Raw genomic sequence first — 11,089 nt, 5'->3', positions numbered from 1 at the left:
GCAATCCAATGTCCTTCCACTAGTGGACCCTGGGGGGAGGGGGGAGGCAGAACCTGTGTAACAGCCTTTCAAATCTATGATGGCTCCATAAGCGCCTCGGGCAGCACAGTTAACATAAGGGTTAGCACAGCATGATTACAGTGTCAGTGACCCAGGTTTGAATCCGACACTGTAAGGAGTTTGTACGTTCTCCCTGTGTCTGCGTGGGTTTTCTCCAAATGCACTGGTTTCCTCCCATCCTTCAAATTGGTGCATTTGGGCAACACAAATCAGAATTGTTTCAGCCACGAGTTTCTCAATCTTTGTGCTGTATTCTGTCAAGTCATGACCACAATACTATTGGCATCTATACAACACTCTTTTAAAAATATTTTTATTGAGTTTAACATAAATCTTACATACAAAGTCTACTAATATAACAAATAACAGCTCATATACATATCACAAATTCATATAAATGTAAATAGAAAAACCTATTCATATTTGTTTATTTAACAATATTTCTTAAAAATAACTCTGGATAGAGATCAAGTAAACTACATTAGACAATCTCTTGGTCTAAACAATGGGTAAATTCTCTACCACGGTTAGCACAGAGCCAGCGCTGTCATTTAGGAGTTTGTACGTTCTCGCTGTGTCTGCTTAGGTTTTTCCAGGGGCTCTGGTTCCCTCCCACCCATGCACTTATTTATTTGTAAAAATGTAATTGATAGCAAAACAATGAATGTTCATGACAATATTGATTCTGAGTTAGATGAAGAGAGATCATTGTGTGCTGCTGCTTGCATTTTCTTTGCCAATCGGAGACCGCTCTACCTGACAGAGGTGGAGGACTGACATAAACTCAAGCCTGAGGAGCAGCAGAGTAGAAAGGCACGGGAGGAAGGAGTGGGTCTCCAGGGAGCTCCCTCTGAAGCCTCATCACCCAAATGAACAGAGGAGGCAAGCATTGACCATTTGAGCCTAAACCCCATCCTGGGACCAATATTTTGTAAGACCATGAGACAAAGGAGCAGAAATAGGCCATTCAGCCCAGCCCAGCCATTCAATCGGGAACTGATCATTTTGCCCAGTGTTCCACTGAGGTAAGCATGATTTGTTTATCTTGTGGGAGGGACTCCAGGTTTCTGGACATTTGTGAGGGATGGATGCGAAGTGGGGGGGGGGGGGACAGTTTACACTCCTCTGTAGCCACTCACACCCACTGCCCGGCCTTCTCTCCATAACCATTTGATGCTCTGGCTAATCGAGAATTTATCAATCTCTGTCTTAAATGACCTGGCCTCCTCAACTGCCTGTGGCAGCAAATTCCATAGATTCACCACCCTCTGGCTAAAGAAATTCCTCCCCACCTCAGATTTATTGTCAGAGAACATACGTGACATCACAACCCTGAGATTCTTTTTCCTGTGGGCGTGGCAGAATTGCCACTTATTGGTAATGCAAAAAATACTGGCTCAACGTGCAAATGTAAAGAAAGAAAAGATGTAAACAAACTGATTGTTCAATACAGACGGAGAAAAAAAAATCAATAAAGTGCAAAAGTAAGAGTCCTTAAATAAGATCCTGATTGAGTTTGTCATTTAGGAGTCTGATGGTGGAGGGGTAGCAGCTGTTCCTGCACCTGGTGGTGCAAGTCATCTATACCTCTTTCCTGATGGCAGAAGTGAAAACAGAGCATGTGCTGGGTGGTGTGGATCCTTGATGATTGCTGTTTCTCTCCAACAGCAGCGTTTTTTGTAGATGTTCTTGATGGTGGGGAAGGTTTTGCCTGTGATGTCCTGGGCTATGCCCACTTCCTTTTGTAGGGCTTTATATTCATGGACATACCAGACTGTGATGCAGCCAGTCAGAAAACTTTCCACTGCCCATCTATAGAAATTTGCTTGGGTTTCTGATTCATACCAAACCTCCGCAAACTCCTGAGGAAATAGAGGCGCCGACGTGCTTTCTTCATGATGCCATTGGTGTGTTGGGTCCAGGAAAGTTCCTCCAAGATAGTGACTCCCCAGAACTTAAATTTTCTCACCCTCTCCACCTCTGATCCCCCAATGATCACTGGATCGAACACCTCTGGTTTTCCCTTCTTGAAGTCAACAATTAGTTCCTTGGTTTTGGTGACATTGAGAGCAAGGTTGTTGTTGTTGCACCATTCAGCCAAGTTTTCAATCATCATTGAATACTGATGTATTATCCCTTTTCATACAACCCACCGCCAAGGTAAATTTGTAGATGGTGTTGTCGTACTGAGCTACACAGTCCGGTGTAAAGCGAGTAGAGCAGGGGGCTAAAATACAGCCCTGTGGTGCCCTAGTACTGATGGAGATTGTGGAGGAGAAGTCCTTACCAATCCTCACTGATTGTGGGCTGGAAGTGAGGAAATCCATGATCCAATTACATAGTGGGGTGTTGAGGCCCAGGTCTTGGAGTTTGCTGATCAGTTTTGAAGGAATTATGGTGTTCAATGCAAAACTGTAGTCAATAAAGAGCATCCTGATGTATGCATATTTGCTGTCCAGGTATTCCAGGGCTTTATGTTGGGCCAGTGAGATGGCATCTGCTGCAAACCTGTTGCTATGATAGGCGAATTGGAACGAATCTACATCAACACTCAGGGAGGAGCTAAAATGCTTCAACACCTGCCTCTCTAGACACTTCATCACTGTGGAGGTGAGAGCCACTGGTCAATAGTCATGTAGGCAGGTTACCACACTCTTCTTGGGCACTGGTACGATTGACACCTGTGTGAAACAGGTGGGAGCCACGCTCTGCTAGAATTATGCCCTTCAGTCCTGAAGTTGTGCCCTCTTGTCCTAGAATCTCCCACCATGGGAAACAACCTTTCGACATCTGCTCTGTCCATGCCTTTCAGCATTCAAACTGTTTCAATGAGACCCCCCCCCCTACCCCCACCATTCTCCTAAATTCTAATGAATACAAACCAAAAGCTGTCAAACGCTCCTCATATGATCACCCTTTCATTCCCGGAATCATCCTTCTGACCCTCGTCTGAACCCTCTCCAATGTCAGCACATCCTTTCTTAAATGAGGAGCCCAAAAACTGCTCAGAGTGCTCCAAGCGAGTTCCCACCAGTGCATCAAAATCACATCCCTGCTTTTTTATTCTATACCTCTTGAAATGAAGGGTAGGTTGTAGGATGAGGGAGTAGGAGTGCGAATGGTAGTTTGAGAAGTCAGACCAGAGCAGGTTTATATGTCAAGCTGCGAAAAAGCTTCCTGCAGGCTGTCAGATTGATGAATGGTATCCTGTAACCTAGGGCCTCTTATGAATGAAATGAATATGCTGCTCACAATACTCCAAGTAAGGTCTCACCGGTGTCTGATAAACCCTCAATATCACATCCCTGCTCTTGTATTCTATTCCTCTTGAAATGAACACCATTGCTGCATTTGCCTTCTTCACCACCAACTCAACATGCAAGCTTACCTTCAGGCCGTCCTGCACGAGGACTCCCAAGTCCCTTTGCATCTGGGTATTGTCAATTTTCTCTCCATTTAGATCCCTAACATGGATCCACCAAGTGGTAAAGTGACTGGAGATGTTTTGCTGGTTTAAACTTCAAGCAAACGTATAAACTACAGGTGACTGACTAGGTACCTCTCAAATCACAGAGCACATCCAATCCTGTTTCCCCCTTTCTCCTGGCAAGGGTCCAGTGCAGCTGACAGAATCTCAGAGAAGAATGATCTCATGTTCAATAAGGAATTTGTATGTTTTCTCCGTGTCTGCGTGGGTTTTCCCCTGGGACCTCTGGTTACTTCCCACTGTTCAAAACGTACAGGGGGTGTAGGTTAATCGGGTGTAAGTTGGGCGGCACGGACTTGTGGGCTGAAATGGCCTGTGCGACTACATTTATAAAAAATTTAAATTAATATCTGCAGATCAATTGTTTTCTGGTATCATTCGTTCTAAAGCTCATCGGTAAAGTGCAGAAGCATAACTTAGTTTGATGACTCCTGCGATGCACCTTGGAAGTTAAAAATGGCAGTGATGCTGGTGTGGATTTGGGGAGAGTGGAGACACTGTGCTCCCCCACAGGGTCCTACTGCACGGACTACTATGGATGGCTCCATACAGGCCTGTTAAAGGAGCTGACGGTGGTCTATTTTAAAATCCTTCGACCGCAGGGTCTGGATCACTAAGCAGAGTCCCCTCTAAGCAGAGTGCATGGGCAGACGTTTTGCAACCAGCACACAAAGGAAATTAATGTGCACACAAAAGGTTAGTTACCTAGTTCAAAGTATAGAATAAAATCTTGACTAAATACGTTACTTCGTAAATCAACACATGTCTAACATTAAAAAAAACATATATCACACTATTACAGAGTTATTGATTAAAAACATGTTGATTTGTATGAAAAGAAAAAAGAGCCCCTTCTAAACCTCCACCCCCCCCCCCCGCCCCCCCACCCGATGCAATCCTACTTGTATTAAAACATACCAATAGAGATCGGCTGTGTCAAAATTACCTTGAAACAATTTCAAGTTTACATTTGCATAAGCATTCAGTGCACACATAATTTTTAACAGGAAAAATATTTGCACAACCTAAGATTTTTGCACACACTGACTACTAATAATTAGAGGGAACATTGGTCTGGGCAGAGGTTTGGATCTGGAGCTTGGGCTGCCGATAGTTTGGATTGATGTCTGTGCAGTTGCAGAGGCTGCGGGAACACAAGTCGAATCCACAATCAGTGACTTTTGCTTCTCTTTCTCAGACTGTAAGGGGTGCCAGGCAATTTCTCTTGATGGTGAATCTTAGTCTGCCCTACGACAGATTAAATGCAATTTTGTGTAATATTACATCTGTTTTATTTCATGAGAATAAAAGAATATTGAATCTTGAATATTCTTTCTGTTAAAGGCAGGAAAACTGGTGTACTGGTGCACACCACTGGCTGGCGCTGTTGACCATTGGATTGTGACCTGGGCACTTAGAGAATGGCTTCTGCCTATTGGTTCCTGCCGGGAGATCTGACAGTTTGTTGTCGACATAGCCGCTCTCAGTGAAGTCCGCCTGGCAGATGTAGGCAGCCTCCAAGAACGCGGCGCGGGCTACACACTCTACTGGTCTGGCAAGCCTTCGGATGAACGACGCCTATCTGGTGTAGGCTTCATGGTCAAGAACTTCATTGCCTCCAAACTCGAAAACCTTCCGACAGGCCATTCGGACCGAATCATGTCCATGCGACTCCCCCTTCAAAACAAGCGTTGCATCACCCTCATCAGTGTCTATGCTCCAACCCTCCAGGCGGAACCAGCAGAAAAGGACAAGTTCTACACTGACCTGCGCAACCTCATCCAACGCACCCCTACAGCCGACAAGGTTGTCATCCTTGGCGACTTCAACGCTCGCGTCGGCAAAGACTCAGAAACCTGGCCAGGAATTCTGGGCAAGCATGGCGTCGGCAAGTGCAACGACAATGGGCGCCTCCTGTTGGAGCTCTGCGCAGAACAGTGGCTTGTCATTTCAAACACCCTCTTTCAGCAGAGGGACAGCCTTAAGACTACCTGGATGCATCCCCGATCCAAACACTGGCACCTCCTGGACTACATCCTGGTGCGAGAAAGTGACAAACGAGATGTGCTCCACACCAGGGTCATGCCTAGCGCGGAATGCCACACTGACCACGCTGGTTCGCTGCAAGCTCAACCTTCACTTCAAGCCAAAGCCCAGGAACAGTAAAGCCCCCAAAAAGAGGTTCAATGTTGGAAACCTGCAGTCAGACGAAGCGAGAGGAAACTTCCAGGCAAACCTCAAAGCAAAGCTCGACGATGCAACCCGCCTCACGGACCCATCCCCTGAAACCCTCTGGGATCAGTTGAAGACTACCATACTGCAATCCACTGAAGAGGTACTGGGCTTCTCCTCCAGGAAAAACAAGGACTGGTTCGACGAAAACAGCCAGGAAATCCAGGAGCTGCTGGCAAAGAAGCTTTGCTTTGAGGTTTGCCCACCAGGCTCACCTTACAAAGCCGTCCTGTCCAGAGAAGAAACAAGCCTTCCGTCGCGCATGCAGCCATCTTCAGCGCAAACTCCGGGATATCCAAAATGAGTGGTGGACTAGCCTCGCCAAACGAACCCAGCTCAGCGCGGACATTGGCGACTTCAGGGGTTTCTACGAAGCTCTAAAGGCTGTGTACGGCCCCTCACCCCAAGTCCAAAGCCCGCTGCGCAGCTCAGACGGCAAAGTCCTCCTCAGCGACAAGATCTCCATCCTCAACCGATGATCAGAACACTTCCAATCTCTTTTCAGTGCCAACCGCTCAGTCCAAGATTCCGCCCTGCTCCAGCTCCCTCAACAGCCCCTAAGGCTAGAGCTGGATGAGGTCCTCACCCAGGATGAGACATATAAGCCAATCGAACAACTGAAAAGTGGCAAAGCAGCAGGTATGGATGGAATCCCCCCAGAGGTCTGGAAGGCTGGCGGCAAAACTCTGCATGCCAAACTGCATGACTTTTTCAAGCTTTGTTGGGACCAAGGAAAACTGCCTCAGGACCTTCATGATGCCACCATCATCACCCTGTACAAAAACAAAGGCGAGAAATCAGACTGCTCAAACTACAGGGGAATCACGCTGGTCTCCATTGCAGGCAAAATCTTCGCTAGGATTCTACTAAATAGAATAATACCTAGTGTCGCCGAGAATATTCTCCCAGAATCACAGTGCGGCTTTCGCGCAAACAGAGGAACTACTGACATGGTCTTTGCCCTCAGACAGCTCCAAGAAAAGTGCAGAGAACAAAACAAAGGACTCTACATCACCTTTGTTGACCTCACCAAAGCCTTTGACACCGTGAGCAGGAAAGGGCTTTGGCAAATACTAGAGCGCATCGGATGTCCCCCAAAGTTCCTCAACATGATTATCCAACTGCATGAAAACCAACAAGGTCGGGTCAGATACAGCAATGAGCTCTCTAAACCCTTCTCCATTAACAATGGCGTGAAGCAAGGCTGTGTTCTCGCACCAACCCTCTTTTCAATCTTCTTCAGCATGATGCTGAACCAAGCCATGAAAGACCTCAACAATGAAGACGCTGTTTACATCCGGTACCGCACGGATGGCAGTCTCTTCAATCTGAGGCGCCTGCAAGCTCACACCAAGACACAAGAGAAACTTGTCCGTGAACTACTCTTTGCAGACGATGCCAGCTCTTCAGCGCTTGACGTCCTGCTTTGCGGAAACTGCCAAAATGTTTGGCCTGGAAGTCAGCCTGAAGAAAACTGAGGTCCTCCATCAGCCAGCTCCCCACCATGACTACCAGCCCCCCCACATCTCCATTGGGCACACAAAACTCAAAACGGTCAACCAGTTTACCTATCTCGGCTGCACCATTTCATCAGATGCAAGGATCGACAATGAGATAGACAACAGACTCGCCAAGGCAAATAGCGCCTTTGGAAGACTACACAAAAGAGTCTGGAAAAGCAACCAACTGAAAAACCTCACAAAGTTAAGTGTATACAGAGCCGTTGTCATACCCACACTCCTGTTCGGCTTCGAATCATGGGTCCTCTACCGGCATCACCTACGGCTCCTAGAACGCTTCCACCAGCGTTGTCTCCGCTCCATCCTCAACATCCATTGGAGCGCTTTCATCCCTAACGTCGAAGTACTCGAGATGGCAGAGGTCGACAGCATCGAGTCCACGCTGCTGAAGATCCAGCTGCGCTGGGTGGGTCACGTCTCCAGAATGGAGGACCATCGCCTTCCCAAGATCGTGTTATATGGCGAGCTCTTCACTGGCCACCGTGACAGAGGTGCACCAAAGAAGAGGTACAAGGACTGCCTAAAGAAATCTCTTGGTGCCTGCCACATTGACCACCGCCAGTGGGCTGATATCGCCTCAAACCGTGCATCTTGGCGCCTCACAGTTCGGCGGGCAGCAACCTCCTTTGAAGAAGACCGCAGAGCCCACCTCACTGACAAAAGGCAAAGGAGGAAAAACCCAACACCCAACCGCAACCAACCAATTTTCCCCTGCAGCCGCTGCAACCGTGTCTGCCTATCCCGCATCGGACTTGTCAGCCACAAACGAGCCTGCAGCTGACGTGGACTTTTTACCCCCTCCATAAATCTTCGTCCGCGAAGCCAAGCCAAAGACATCCTTACCATGTGAAGATGCACCAAAATTCTTACTTGCTGCAGTCACACAGTGTAACACCAGGTCCAGTTAAACAAGAAGCACTGCAGAGATGCGGGAGTCTAGATCAATGCACAAAAGGGCCGGAGAAACTCAGCAGGTCATGCGGAATCCCAAGGAAGTAAAAGGCAGCCAACATTTTGGGACCCATTTTTTTCCACTGGAAGGTGAGACTAGAACTAGAGGATGTGGCCTCAAGATTCGGGGGAGTGTGGTGGTACACCACCAGCCTACTGCAGGGGCCAACCTCTGTACCTGCAGGAGTGTAAGGGGACAGGACAACACCTGGCCGGCTGTCAATCAGTTGGCCTGAATGGATCAAGCCCCACCCAGTCAGGTGTCAATCACCCTCCGGGATATAAGCTGCGCCGGCCTCCCCGAGGCCTCACACTGAGTTCCTGCAGCCACAGCCAACCTGGCTCTGTGGAGGTCTTTGTGGATTAAAGCCTGTTGTTCAGTCTTTATATTTGTGTGTGTCTGATTCTGTCTAACAGTACACCACAGGGAGTAAAGGATGAGATGGGGAGGAACAGCTTTTCCCAGAGAGTGGTGAATCTGTGGAACTCTGCCCAAGGAAGTCTAATTAAGTATAATTAAGTCAGGTTAGATAGGTTTATGCTTTGTAGGAAAATTAAGGGTTATGGGGAAAAGACAGAGAGGGAGATGAGTGGATCAGTTGAATGGTGGAGCTGACTTGATGGGCTGAATGGCCTTCTATTTCTTATGCTCTTGGCCCCTCACTTAACCTGCCTCTGTTCTGATGTGAATTCCTCGTCACCATAGAATCTCCAACTTATCGTTGAGTCTCCAGCGAGCTGAGCAGCCACACCGCTGGTCAGCTTCTTCCCCTTCCACTTGGCAAAGGTTGAGGTCCTAGCTCCAATTGGGGAATGGGAGGTGAGCTGGTTAAAATTTGGGCTGGTCAGTTGATGGGTTGGAAGTGGTTGAGGAGTAAGGTGGGGGATCAATGAGGTTGAGGAGTTGATGGTGGGTGTGGTAGTTTAATGTTCCATGGCAAAGGATCAATTGGTGGGTATAAGCCCTTAAAACATAGGAGCAGAAATAGGTAATTCAGCCCATTGAGTTTTCCCTGCCAATCAATCATAAGCTGATCCATTTTCCCCCTCAGCCCCCCTGCCCAGTCTTCTCCCCATAACCCTTGATGCCTAGCTAATCAAGAAACTATCAATCTCTGCCTTAAATACACCCAATGACCTGGCCTCCACAACTGCTTGTGGCAACAAATTTCACAGATTCACCCCCCCGCCCCCCACCCCGGCTGAAGAAATTCCTCTTCATCTCTGTTCTAAGCGGATGCTCTTCAATCCTAGACTCTCCCACCATGGGAAACAACCTTTCTACATCTACTCTGTCTGCGCCTTTCAACATTCAAAATGTTTCAATAAGATCCCTCCCTCATTCTCTGAAATTCCAATGATTACCGGCCAAGATCCATCAAACGCTTCTCATATGATAACCCTTTAATTTCCAAAATCATCCTTGTGATCCTCCTCCGAAATGAGGAGCCCAAAACTGCTCACATACTCCAAGTGGGGTCGATCGCACCACCCTGTAAAGCCTCAACATCACATCCCCGCTCTTATATTCTGTACCTCTTGAAATGAAGGGTAGGTTGTAGGATGAGGGAGTGGGATTGTGATTGATAGTTTGAGAGGTCCGAGCCAGGCTGGGAAATGGCTTCTTCCTATAGACTGTCATATTGATGAACGGTGACCTGTAACCTTGTGTCTCTTATAAATGAAACAAATAAATTATTCCAAAACATTCATACATATATATTTTATGTCTTTATCTATATATTTGCTGTGGACTGTGTGTGCCGTGGTCCAGAGAAATGCTGTATTGTCTGGTTGCATGTGTACAATAGTCAAGAGTTGAGGGCTAATCCTCTCATTGAGTGGTCAGCAGTGGAAAGGGTTAAGAACTTCAAATTCATGGGTGACAAAATCTCTGAAGATCAGTCCTGGAACCTCCATGTCGATGCAATCACGAAGAAGGCTCTCCGGTGGCTATACTTTGTGAGGTGTTTGTGGGGATATGATATGTCACCAAGGACTCTTGCAAATGTTTACAGGTTGCACTGTGGAGAGCATTCTGACTGGTTGCATCACTGTCTGGTGTGGAGGGGCCAATGCACAGAGCAGGAAAAGACTACACAGAGTTGCAACTTGGCCAGTGCCTTTATGGGCATCAGTCTTCACTCTAACAAAGACATCTACAAGAGGCGGTGTCTCAAGAAAGCAGCCGTTATCCTCAAGGACCCTCACCACCTCTTCTCACTGCTACCATCAGGAAGGAGGTACAGGAACCTGAAGATGAACTCCCAACAGCACAAAAACAGTTTCTTCCCTTCTGCCATCAGATTTCTGATAGACACTTTTTGCACTAATTTATTTATTTTAAATGTAATTTTTATCAATATTTGTGCGCCTAATGCTTCTGCAAAACAACAAATTTCGTGACACAGGTTCACGACAATAAATTCTGACTCTGAATTTAATCGATAAGTTGAGGAGTCATTGAGAGAAACAGCACAGTAACAGGCCCTTCGGCCCATTGAGTCCACAGTGGGATGAGTGATTCACCAAGGCTGCACACTTGAGGCAACTTATTGCTGCCAGTTAAGAACATAGGGTATAGGAGCATGTGTAGGCCATTTGGCTCATCAAATCCACTCTGCCATTCCATCTTGAGCTGATCCATTCTTCCCACTTAGCCCTGCACCACTGCCTTCTCCCCATAACCTTTGATATCCTGAATTCTTCTTTCTTTCTTTGGCTTGGCTTCGCGGACGAAGATTTATGGAGGGGGTAAATGTCCATGTCAGCTGCAGGCTCGTTTGTGGCTGACAAGTCCGATGCGGGACAGGCAGACATGGTTGCAGCGGTTGCAAGG

Source organism: Narcine bancroftii, chromosome 4, assembly GCF_036971445.1.
Source record: "Narcine bancroftii isolate sNarBan1 chromosome 4, sNarBan1.hap1, whole genome shotgun sequence".
In the NCBI taxonomy this organism is placed as follows: domain Eukaryota; kingdom Metazoa; phylum Chordata; class Chondrichthyes; order Torpediniformes; family Narcinidae; genus Narcine; species Narcine bancroftii.
Note: the sequence above shows the minus strand (reverse complement) of the source record.